Consider the following 10,324-nt stretch of genomic DNA (forward strand, 5'->3'; position numbering starts at 1 on the left):
TAAACTTTGGTTTTGACAAATTCACATGGATAGGAACATATACACCGCTCAAATCTAAGTGTCATAAGATTTCCTCCTTCATGAAAATGATTGTGAGGAAATGCTTTCACTAAGAAAGATTTTAAGAAGATAGTGATTGTAAAATTGCATTCTCGAATTCAATTATGGTTACGGCATCCCTTTCCATAATTTGAATTGTGAGGTTTGGCAATTGTTTAGACACACATATGAAGTATCTAAGGCAAAGGTGTATAAGTTAAAGAAGCCTTGATAAAAGATTATCAAAGCACTAAGAATTAGAAACATGAACTTAAGAAATTCAATTAGCATTGTTTTTCTGAAAGTTAAGATGTTTATGAATACATGTCGAAGCTAGTGGGAGCATAAGTGTTATGTTTTATAATAATCATCATGATAGTGGGAGCATAAATGTTATGATTGTATGACTATTAAGGCACATATTGCAAGTTAGCAATATTAATTATAGAAAACAAGAGTCATACCTTGCAAAGTAGTAAGGGTTGTAAAGTTGTTTTGCTATAATTAAGGGAGAGAATATTATGCTTCATTTCAAATCTAAAGGCTTAGGTTGTGGAATGTTAATAAATTTAGTCAAAGGTACATAGTGTGTTCTTAAAATTTCGATTATGATTACGGCATTCCTCTTCACAATTCGAATTTTGAGAACATAGCAAATAAAACATTATGCGTCGTGTCCCATACGCTTCGGGTAAAGGATCGATTGCAAATGCTTTGATATTTGACCATTCTAAAATTTTCCAAATGTCGAGCGCATTTAGAGGGAAAAGGGACTAGAATTGGTTTTGACTAAAACAATTAAACAACTATCAAAGGACAACCCAAAGTTCGACGAGGATTGGTCGCTTATGAGTAGTTGGAAGTATAGTATTGGAAAATATGGAAATGTTTCCATATTGGGTGGACCATATCGACATCATTACGAATAGATAAGATTCTATTAAGAATGAGTTGTCATATGAAAAATATGGAAGCGTGTCCATATTGGGAATTGAATATTTTAAAAAAAAAATTCTATGACTAGATTAGAAACTTTTATGCCAAAGGATGTTCAAAGGAATATACTTTGAGTGAGAGACATCATATCTAAGGAATTGTCTTGTAAAAATCTCCGATAGAAGACTTTGTAATATCATTGGCAATAGTCTTTGTGACTTTGGTGCAGTGACATTACAAAAGAGATCATTGCATAAAATGTTAGAATCTAGCATATTCTATAAGTAGCAAGAATTTGATATTCTTTCACTTATGAAAAGGATTTGGAGTTGTGAAATGAGAATGATTGGAAATGTGTTCAATGTGATTTATTTCACAAAGTAAGAACCATAGGTAAACATTGTGTGCATACTAGGAGCATGGGACAAGTGTTGTAATTCAAGTAAGAAGTTGATTACCCGAAACGACAAATAATGAGTAATCAATATGGTGATAAATAAAAGTGTTTTATTTATGCTCAAAGGGTTGAGGCCATATGGGATTAGTATTATTCTTGTGTTTCACATTTGCATGTTTTGACTTCCAGAATAATTGAGTTTATTAAGAATAATCGAATTATTCAAACGGGCCATAGTCGTTCATATGTTGGAAGTAGATATGAATGAAGACTGTCGTGAATTGGTGTGTGGATTGTCTAAAGAGCATTAGACATAAGCAAATGTTTGCTGCAACGTTCATGAGTGCTTATGAATATAATTTGAGCATTGGATTAAACCCACGCTCACTTGGATCACTCCATGGATTGTATCACGAGTGATTGGTGAGATGATAACATCTTATATTCTTGAAATCGAGATGTGTGAGTTGTTTCTTGCGAATCGGTTGCACATTGATAATATGTAAACGCACTAGTAACTTGGTGTTATAAAACATATTGTTGTGTGTGATTCGGTTAGTGAGTGCAAGCAAGCATTGTATCAAAGTTTATCCGTTCCTTTTATTCAAAGTAGGATAAAAGCGATATCTTTGGGCCCCTCGATGATTTAGTGATGACAAACGTAAATGCTCGGCCGGGCTAGGGCTAATTTGATTTGTTCAATTAGTCAGTCGTCATAAATCGGGAATCGAGATATAGTACAAAGAGAATGATTTGAAATCATATCTCATATGATATCTAGATTGGAGGAATATATGATCCCTTATCTAAGGACACGCGTATCTGATAGGATCAGAGTTGACAGCGGCTTTGGAAAGCTACGATTGCAGATCAGGATCTGAAGTCATACGCAGAATAGTTATTAGACTTATCCAAGTGGGAGACTGTTGGATTAGTGTCTAAGTCCATAAGTATTTTGGTATGTACTTGACCCGATGGTGCATGGTCCTTTTGGGTTGCCTTCACCAAAGCAACTTGATTGGAGAAATAAATAAAGAGAGAGGTTATTATGATTTAGTAATATGTTATAAGAATAATATATTAAAGGAGAAATCATATTTGTTTAATTAATATTGGTCAATAATTAATTAAGAATTAATTTTGTGATCAAGTGTAATTAATTAAACTAGAGGGGCTGAATTGTAATTATGTGATAGTTACAAAATAGGGCAATGGTTATCCTTGTTAAAGGATGGACGAATTCAAGGATAAGGATATCCTTAAAATCGTCCAAGGTCCAAAAGATTGGGATTTTCAAGGCTTATCTTATGGTTGCTTGATGGGCAAGTAACTAGATAAGGATAAGGACTGAAACCCTAATCCTAACCCTATATAAAGACCCCAAGGCTCATGAATTTGTCTAAGCCTTCCCAAGAGGTCCTAGAAACGAATTCAATACCTCCTCTCTCTCCTTATACCTTCTCCACTTGCTTATGGTGTTTGTAAGCCATTAGAAGAGTGACCCTTGTGACTCTAAGCCTTCCAAAGTCAATTCAAGGAAGAATTGGGATTGTTATTGCTACATAACAATCAAGGTAATATCATAAACCTAATTATATGTTAATATTGATTTCCATATGCTAGAATTAGGGTTTATAGTCTTGGATTCAAAGCATGTACAATAGAGAAACCTAGATCCAAGCATTAGGGTTTGTATGAGCACATAGGATGTCTTATGATCAAAACCCATCAGTTATAACACCTCTATAACGCGCTATTGATAGCATAGGTTGGTTATGACATTTGATATTTGGTGATTAGTCGTACGTGAGTTCAATTCCCTGCGCTATTTTATTTTTTTGTTATCCCTAATGTAACATCCCGAAATATCAAGAGTAGAGTAGAATGGCTAAAAGAGTAAATTGGGAAAGAGTGAATCGGCGAGTCCATGGGTGGACTCGGCGAGTAGAGTCGTGACTGGGCCGCGTGTTAGGTAGCCGACTCGGCGAGTCAGTAAGATGGACTCGGCGAGTAGGCGCTGAGTGGAGAAAACCCTAATTCTCGGGGTTGAGCCCTATATAAAGAACATAACATCCCTCTCTCAGCCTCTTTGTTCATCCTCAAGTCCAGAAACCCTTAGCCTTCGTGTGTGAGTGATCATATCTCATTAGGAGCTTGAAGGGGTGTTTGATTGAAGGAATTTTGGGAGTTTGAAGGCTTGGAGCAAGGGGCTTTGCTTGGATTCGAGCTTCATTGCAGTTGGGGGGTGTTCCTTGGAGGTAATATCTCGTTCTTGGGCTGTTGTTATGTTGTTTCTTCGTTTTGGGGTTTGTGGGGAGCTTGTCTTTGGATGTAATTGGAGTCTAGAGGTTAGATCTGAGGTTGCTACCTCAGATCTGGAATGGAGAAGGATCAGAGAGCATGAAAGTCCCTGTGTTGGAGTGTTTAGTGGAGCCATCATGTCCCAAACCCTAGTTCAATGTGCAAATGGCCTAGATCTCTTTGGATTCACGTAAAGTTTGCCACTTTACGTGATGGATGGGTTGTAGGGGGCTAGATCTATGTTTTGGATCAATTGCATGGCCTGGAATGCTTTTGAATGGATTCAGACCGGTGGTACTCGGCGAGTCACATGGGTGTACTCGACGAGTTGCTTGAAGATGAGCTGGAACTCGACGAGTTGGAAGAACAACTCGGTGAGTTGGATGAAGATGGCCTGGAACTCGGCGAGTTGTATGAACAACTCAGCGAGTAGGTTGAAGATAGCCTTAGACTCGGCGAGTCTGTTCTTGGGCTCGGCGAGTCTTGTCGAAGAGTCCTAATATTTTCTGGTCGAGTCGAGAATCGGTGAGTCAAGGGATGACTCGGTGAGTTGTGTGCGAGTGGACTCAGAGTTGTTGAACTCGACGAGTCTCGGGGTGACTCGGCGAGTTAGGTCGCGGATTAAGGGAAGTTCTGAGTATGGGGACTCGGCGAGTCATCGGGTTGACTCGGCGAGTAGAGTCAGTCAGGGGTTGACTTTGACCTTGTCTTTGACCAAGGGTTGACCAGTGGTTTCCAGCGGCATTTTGGTAATTGTTGATTATTGTTTTGAGTTCAGTGCATTGGTGATTGTCCAGTGGTGGAGATCGTATCAGTGATCGGAACAGCTTGGGTTATCTGTTCAGTCGGCGGTTTCGAGGTGAGTTATCCTCACTATATCAACAGGGTCTAAGGCACCAAGGCCGGCCCTTATCGGATTGAGATCCGGGTAGTTGTTGTTATGTTGTTGCTATGTTATGTTTGCATCCCGATAGCTAGGATGGTATATAGAGACCTATTTGAGATCGGTACCCTGGGAGATAGGGAGATGCTATGCTAGAGACCTGTTAGGTCGGTATCCTGGTTAGGATGGTGATATGCTATGTGATCTGTTTGATCTGCTTGTTGACTGTGAATTGCTATATGATTGTATGTATATGTGCACATGGTTGTTTGGACTGGAGTTGGGTTGAGGCGGGTCCTGCTGCGTGCTGTAGGCCAAGATACCCAAGGCGGACCGGTTGTCCCGAAGGCCCCGCGAGCGGTTCGGATAGGCTGTAGGCCCCGAAAGGGCGGACCAGACGTGCCGAAGGCTTGGAGAGTGGACCAGATAGACTGAAGGCCCGGTGCGGGCGGACCAGTCATACTGTAGACTCAGAGAGTGGACCAGGTGGATTGAAGGCCCGGGAGCGGGCAGACCAATCACACTGTAGACTCGATGTATGTTGATAGACTCAGAGGGTGGACCAGGTGGACTGTAGGCCGGTGCAGCGGACCATTCACACAGTAGACCCGAAGTGCATGACTGTTCTGTGATCAGATATGTTATGGCATGTTATGCGTGTATGGTATTTGTGGTTGGTATTTTGGGGATATCTCACTAAGCTTTCGGGCTTACAGTTGTGGTTTCATGTTTTTCAGGTTCTTCAGGAGACTGTGGCAAGGCGAAGGCGTGATCGTACCGCTCCTCATGATTTCATAGTATTGTGATTCTGGGAAAACGTTAAATGTTTTGTATTGAAAACCTTTTGTAAAGATTTAATGGAATCGAGATGTTTTTGAAAAATTTAAAATTGATTGTATTTTTCGGTTGTTGCACCTAAAAGAAGAATATAATAAGATATGAAGCTTTTATTATTAATGAAAGCTTTTTGTAATTAAGTGGTAATGTTAATATAAGAGCCCGAGTTTAAAGCTAGTAAAACATTGTTTTTTTTTTTTAATTTAATTTAAAGGAAATATTATATAAAAGGTTTGAACCTTTCAAACAAAAAGCAGAAAGAAAAAACTTTAATTTGAAAGAAAAATACTTAGGTGGTTCAAACCTTGTAAGGTATTTTCTTATTTTTTTTAAGGAAAAAAAATGTGAAGTTTTTAAGTCTCCATATTTATTTATTTTAAATTTTAAACTAAATAATTAATAAGTTTGTTTTAAACTTTTAATATGACTCACGAAAAAATATATAAAATTCCTATTCATAAAAAACCAAAATAGATACCCTCCAGGTGTGAAGCTTCTTATTTTAGAAACATTAGTTTACGTTTTTATAAAAGAGGTTTCTTTTTTCATCTTTGACACAAATAGGAAGACTGTATTTTAACCGTTATTTGTCGCTTTTGTCTTGATTTGGGTATTTATTAGCAAAAATGGTCCAATTTTTTACAACGATTTTTTTTAGAAAAAACTAATATTAAGGGATCTTTTTTATTTGTTTTCTCTCCGGGTTGATCCAACATGGTTGGATCGGCCCAGTTTGTGGTCCGAATTGAAAGGAACAATCTATCTTTATTTGATTGAGAACAAAATCAAAAGCGCATTTTTTGAGTAGAGGGAAAGTGCATTTTTTGAGTCTATCTATCATATCACTTTTCTATTATATTCATATCGCTAATGATTACATCTTCTTATTTTCTTAAACAGCTATAATTATTACTTAATAATTATTACTTTCTTTTTTTCTATAATTAAATAATTATTACATGTCAAATTATTTTTTCTTTTTATTTTTAAAATCTTATTATTATTATTATTATTATTATTATTATTATTATTATTATTATTATTTTAGTTTATATAATTTAGAAAATCTATTTACATTTTGCTTGTTTGCATTTTTGAGTGACATTTTTATTTTAATAATTATGTTAATGTTTTATTTAAATATATTAGCTTGTCGTAATATGTTATTTAACTTTAAGTATTATTATATTTATCTTTATGATTTTGGATATTTATTATAATCTATTTACATTTTGTTTGAATATATATTAAACAACATATTCTAACAAAACGACAAAAAAAATATTAAACAATATATTTAAATAAAACGTCAAACATTTTTTAAAAGAAATCCACTGTTAAAAAGGATTTTTTAAAGGGTTTAGGTCATTTTTGGTCATTTAACTTTTGGTTTTGTGCTTATTTGGTCACTTAACTATTTTTAAGTTTTAAAAGGTCATCAAACTTTTGATTTTGTGCTCATTTAGTCACTTAACTTTTGGTTTGGTCACATTTAGTCACTTAACTTTTAGATTTGTGCTCATTTAGTCACCCAACTTTTAAAATTTTGCTCATTTAGTCACCAAACTTTTAAAAAAATTTAAAAGTTTAGTGACCAAATGAGCACAATTTTAAAAGTTAGGTGACTAAATGTGACTAAACCAAAAGTTAAGTGACTAAATGAGTACAAATGCAATAGTTTGATGACCTTTTGAAACTTAAAAAAAGTTAAGTGACCAAATGAGCACAAAACCAAAAGTTAAGTAACCAAAAATGACCTAAACCCTTTTTTAAATTATACAAAGAAAGATAAATAAATAAAGTTTTCTTTTATATTTTGTTTGAATCCGTTATTTAATGATGTTTTCATTAACATTTTGTTAGTTATACATATGCACAAACAAAAATAAGTTTTAAAAAATCAAGATTTTTATCCGATTAAAATGGCTTTTTCAAAAGTCTTAATCCGATTTTTTTTTAAGATTTCAATAACAATAAATTCGATTTAAAAAAAATTAGATTATAACACACACACATATATATATATATATATATATATATATATATATATATATATATATATATATATATATATATATATATATATATAAACGAACAAAGCGTAAAAAAAACATTAAAAATATATATTCAAACAAAATACTAAAAAATAATAAAAAAATGTTATTCGAACAAAATGTCAAATAAATAAACGAATAAAATATCAAAAAAATATATTATAAATACTTTATAATATTTTATATAACATAACTTTAATATAATGTTTTATTAAATGGATTTAAAAAAGAAGAAATATTTGGTATTATAAAAAATCTACGCATCATTATTTTATAACTAACTATTAACTATTGGTAAAAAGATAAATTATTTTGTAATAATGAGTAAATTACATGAGTGGTCCCTATGGTTTAGGATAATTTACGTGTTTGGTCCCTAAATTATTTCTTTAACTCAGAAGGTCCCTATTGTTTGTTTTTATTACGCGCTTGGTCCCTGTACATAAAAAAAGACTATTTTTTCCTTGATTTTTTAATTTATTTAAATAAACACACCCTTAACCCCACCTCCTCACCTTACCTTACATACACCACCATCTTTCCATATTCAAATATTAGTATTTTTAGGTAAGGCAGAGACCAAACGCGTAACAAAAACAAATAATAGGGACCAAGCGCGTAACAAAAGCAAACACTAGGGACTTTCCGAGTTAAAAATATTAGTTAGGGACCAAGCATGCAAATTACCCCAACCCATAGGGACCATTCATGTAATTTACTCTAAATTATAAGTAAATAGATATAAAATTATTATATAATCATTGATTAAGGAAAAAAATATAATGCAATTATTAAAGGGTATAGGAATGGGTATAAATAATGGGAATCTACAAATATACGTATACAAGGTATGTGTGGGCTGGGCTATACAAGGCCATGGCCTGATACAAGACTAATAAAATAAGTCTATATCTTGGGTTATGCTCCAACAAAAAACAAATTCAGTAAATCCAATAGTGGTAAACATATAAGGTCTAAATCTTTAGAATGTAATTGAATACTTACTTGAAATCTTGGGTTATGCTCTCAAATGTTAGTGTAAGTTTATGACTTCATGTGTTCCCCAAAACCTGCAAAAGTTACAGATATAATTCAGGTTCACGACAGATATATCTACATATCAATAAAAATGATACAAGCAAGTTGATTACCAGATTGATTGAATAATACCTCACAATTCTGTTGTATATCCAAAAAAAAAGAAGCAAAACAGAGAAGTTCAAATTAATTTTATTGACAATGTATAGATGTATAGATATTGTTGTATTTTGTTTCTAAAACAATTTCTAAATTTCTTGTTTGTAGTTAGAGATTGATTGCTTCAGGATAGAGGAAACAGTCTAAATCATCCAAACATTGGTTCATTTCAACCTGTGGAATTTTGGAAACTCAAGGTAAACCCAAACTTGCAAAAGAAAATAAATATCCGAGATGTAGGTAAATGCTAATTCCACATATGACAAAAGTGTTATAAACAGAGGACAAGCCTACATATACATACAAACACCACAATTTTCAATAATCAAACTTTAAAAATGTTGAAAAAAATAAGAGAAAACAAAGACAAGAATAGGAAGGATCTTGAAGTGAAAACAAATACAGAATACATACAAGATTTACAAAAGGTAATTATTACTAAATATGAGTGATCTTAACACTTATGCGTGATTTAATGGTTACAAACTAAAGAACCAACTGACAAGATGGAAACAAAAAGAGAAAAGGGTTTGATAGAGGAGATCGGAGACTACGCAATTATGCTCTCTCTCTCTCTCTCTCTCTCTCTCTCTCTCTCTCTCTCTCTCTCTCTCTCTCGGTAAATAGCTACATAAATTACAGTTTCAACCTTCGGTTTACAGAAACTTGTCAAAATCTACCCTACTACAAACTTTTATCTTTAATATTCCTTAACTTTTGCTCTAGCAAATAGATTAAATTAAAAACAAACAGTTTATAAAGAAAAACAAATATTATTAACTTTTCAAAGTTAGGTTTGGATTAATTTGACAGTTTCAACAAAAACTTGTAATTGGAAACCATGAGTTATTGTTGTAACAAGTTTTGGCATCATCACATACGCCTACAATTAACCTACAATTCCCCAAAAAAAACACATCCAAAGTGCAATTCTGTGTAAATTACGAAAAAACAAAAATATAGTTGCTTTAAAAGCTCATTCAAAACCATCCGTCTATTATTTGTAAACTCTAACTTTTGTCTACAAGCTAGCTTCCTCTTCTGTTCAAAATCCAAATGCAAACTTGGCTTTATTTTTTCACATTTTGTAAACTCTAGCCTTGTGTCTAAAAGCTAGCTTTTTCTACTATTCAAAATCCAAATTTATACTTAGCTTTATTATTTTTTTTTCTGCGATGGAATGAGAAGATGGGTGTGTTCTTATTTTTTTAACCATAAATCTAATCTATTTTTAAATTACTTCCTCCACTTCAAAAAAAGATAGATACAACACCTATACTATTGATGGGGTAGAAGCCATTTAATTGTGGGTCCTCATTTACACACTCTACCAAACATCCAAAGACACAAAACTAATTAGGTCCCCACTTCCTTTTTTATTTTTATTTTTATTTTTTATTTATTTATTGAAATGTGGTTGGTTCCATATTACAACTCGAACTCCATTAGTGGAGCCTCCATCAAAATGCTTTCAGATCTAATTTCACAATCAGGTCTATATACTTATAGTTAAAACTCCATCATTAGTAATAAATTAAATCCACACGTCTGTTATTTATATTATTAAGTGCCATATTTAGTAATAATTTAAAATCGTCACGTCTCTTAATGTATTCAAATTTGCTAACCTTTACTTTTGCATTAATGTTTTTGGCATATTAAGCATGTGCAGGGCTTTCG

At 33.4% G+C, this 10,324-nt stretch overlaps 1 long non-coding RNA gene across 4 annotated transcripts in view; it reads right to left on the reverse strand.

Moving 5' to 3' along the window:
• The window catches only part of LOC145069032 (uncharacterized), a 29,235-nt gene extending 20,020 nt beyond the window's left edge, over positions 1 to 9,215 (reverse strand). For 2 of the 4 annotated variants that reach the window (XR_013689235.1, XR_013689236.1), the window contains exon 1: positions 8,453 to 9,051. This is a non-coding gene — a long non-coding RNA (uncharacterized LOC145069032). The other 2 variants (XR_013689238.1, XR_013689237.1) reach the window with 2 other exon arrangements.
• Positions 9,216 to 10,324: the final 1,109 nt, after the last annotated feature.

This window comes from Lactuca serriola, chromosome 8, assembly GCF_051521515.1.
Source record: "Lactuca serriola cultivar US96UC23 chromosome 8, Lser_US96UC23_V15, whole genome shotgun sequence".
NCBI classification, from domain to species: domain Eukaryota; kingdom Viridiplantae; phylum Streptophyta; class Magnoliopsida; order Asterales; family Asteraceae; genus Lactuca; species Lactuca serriola.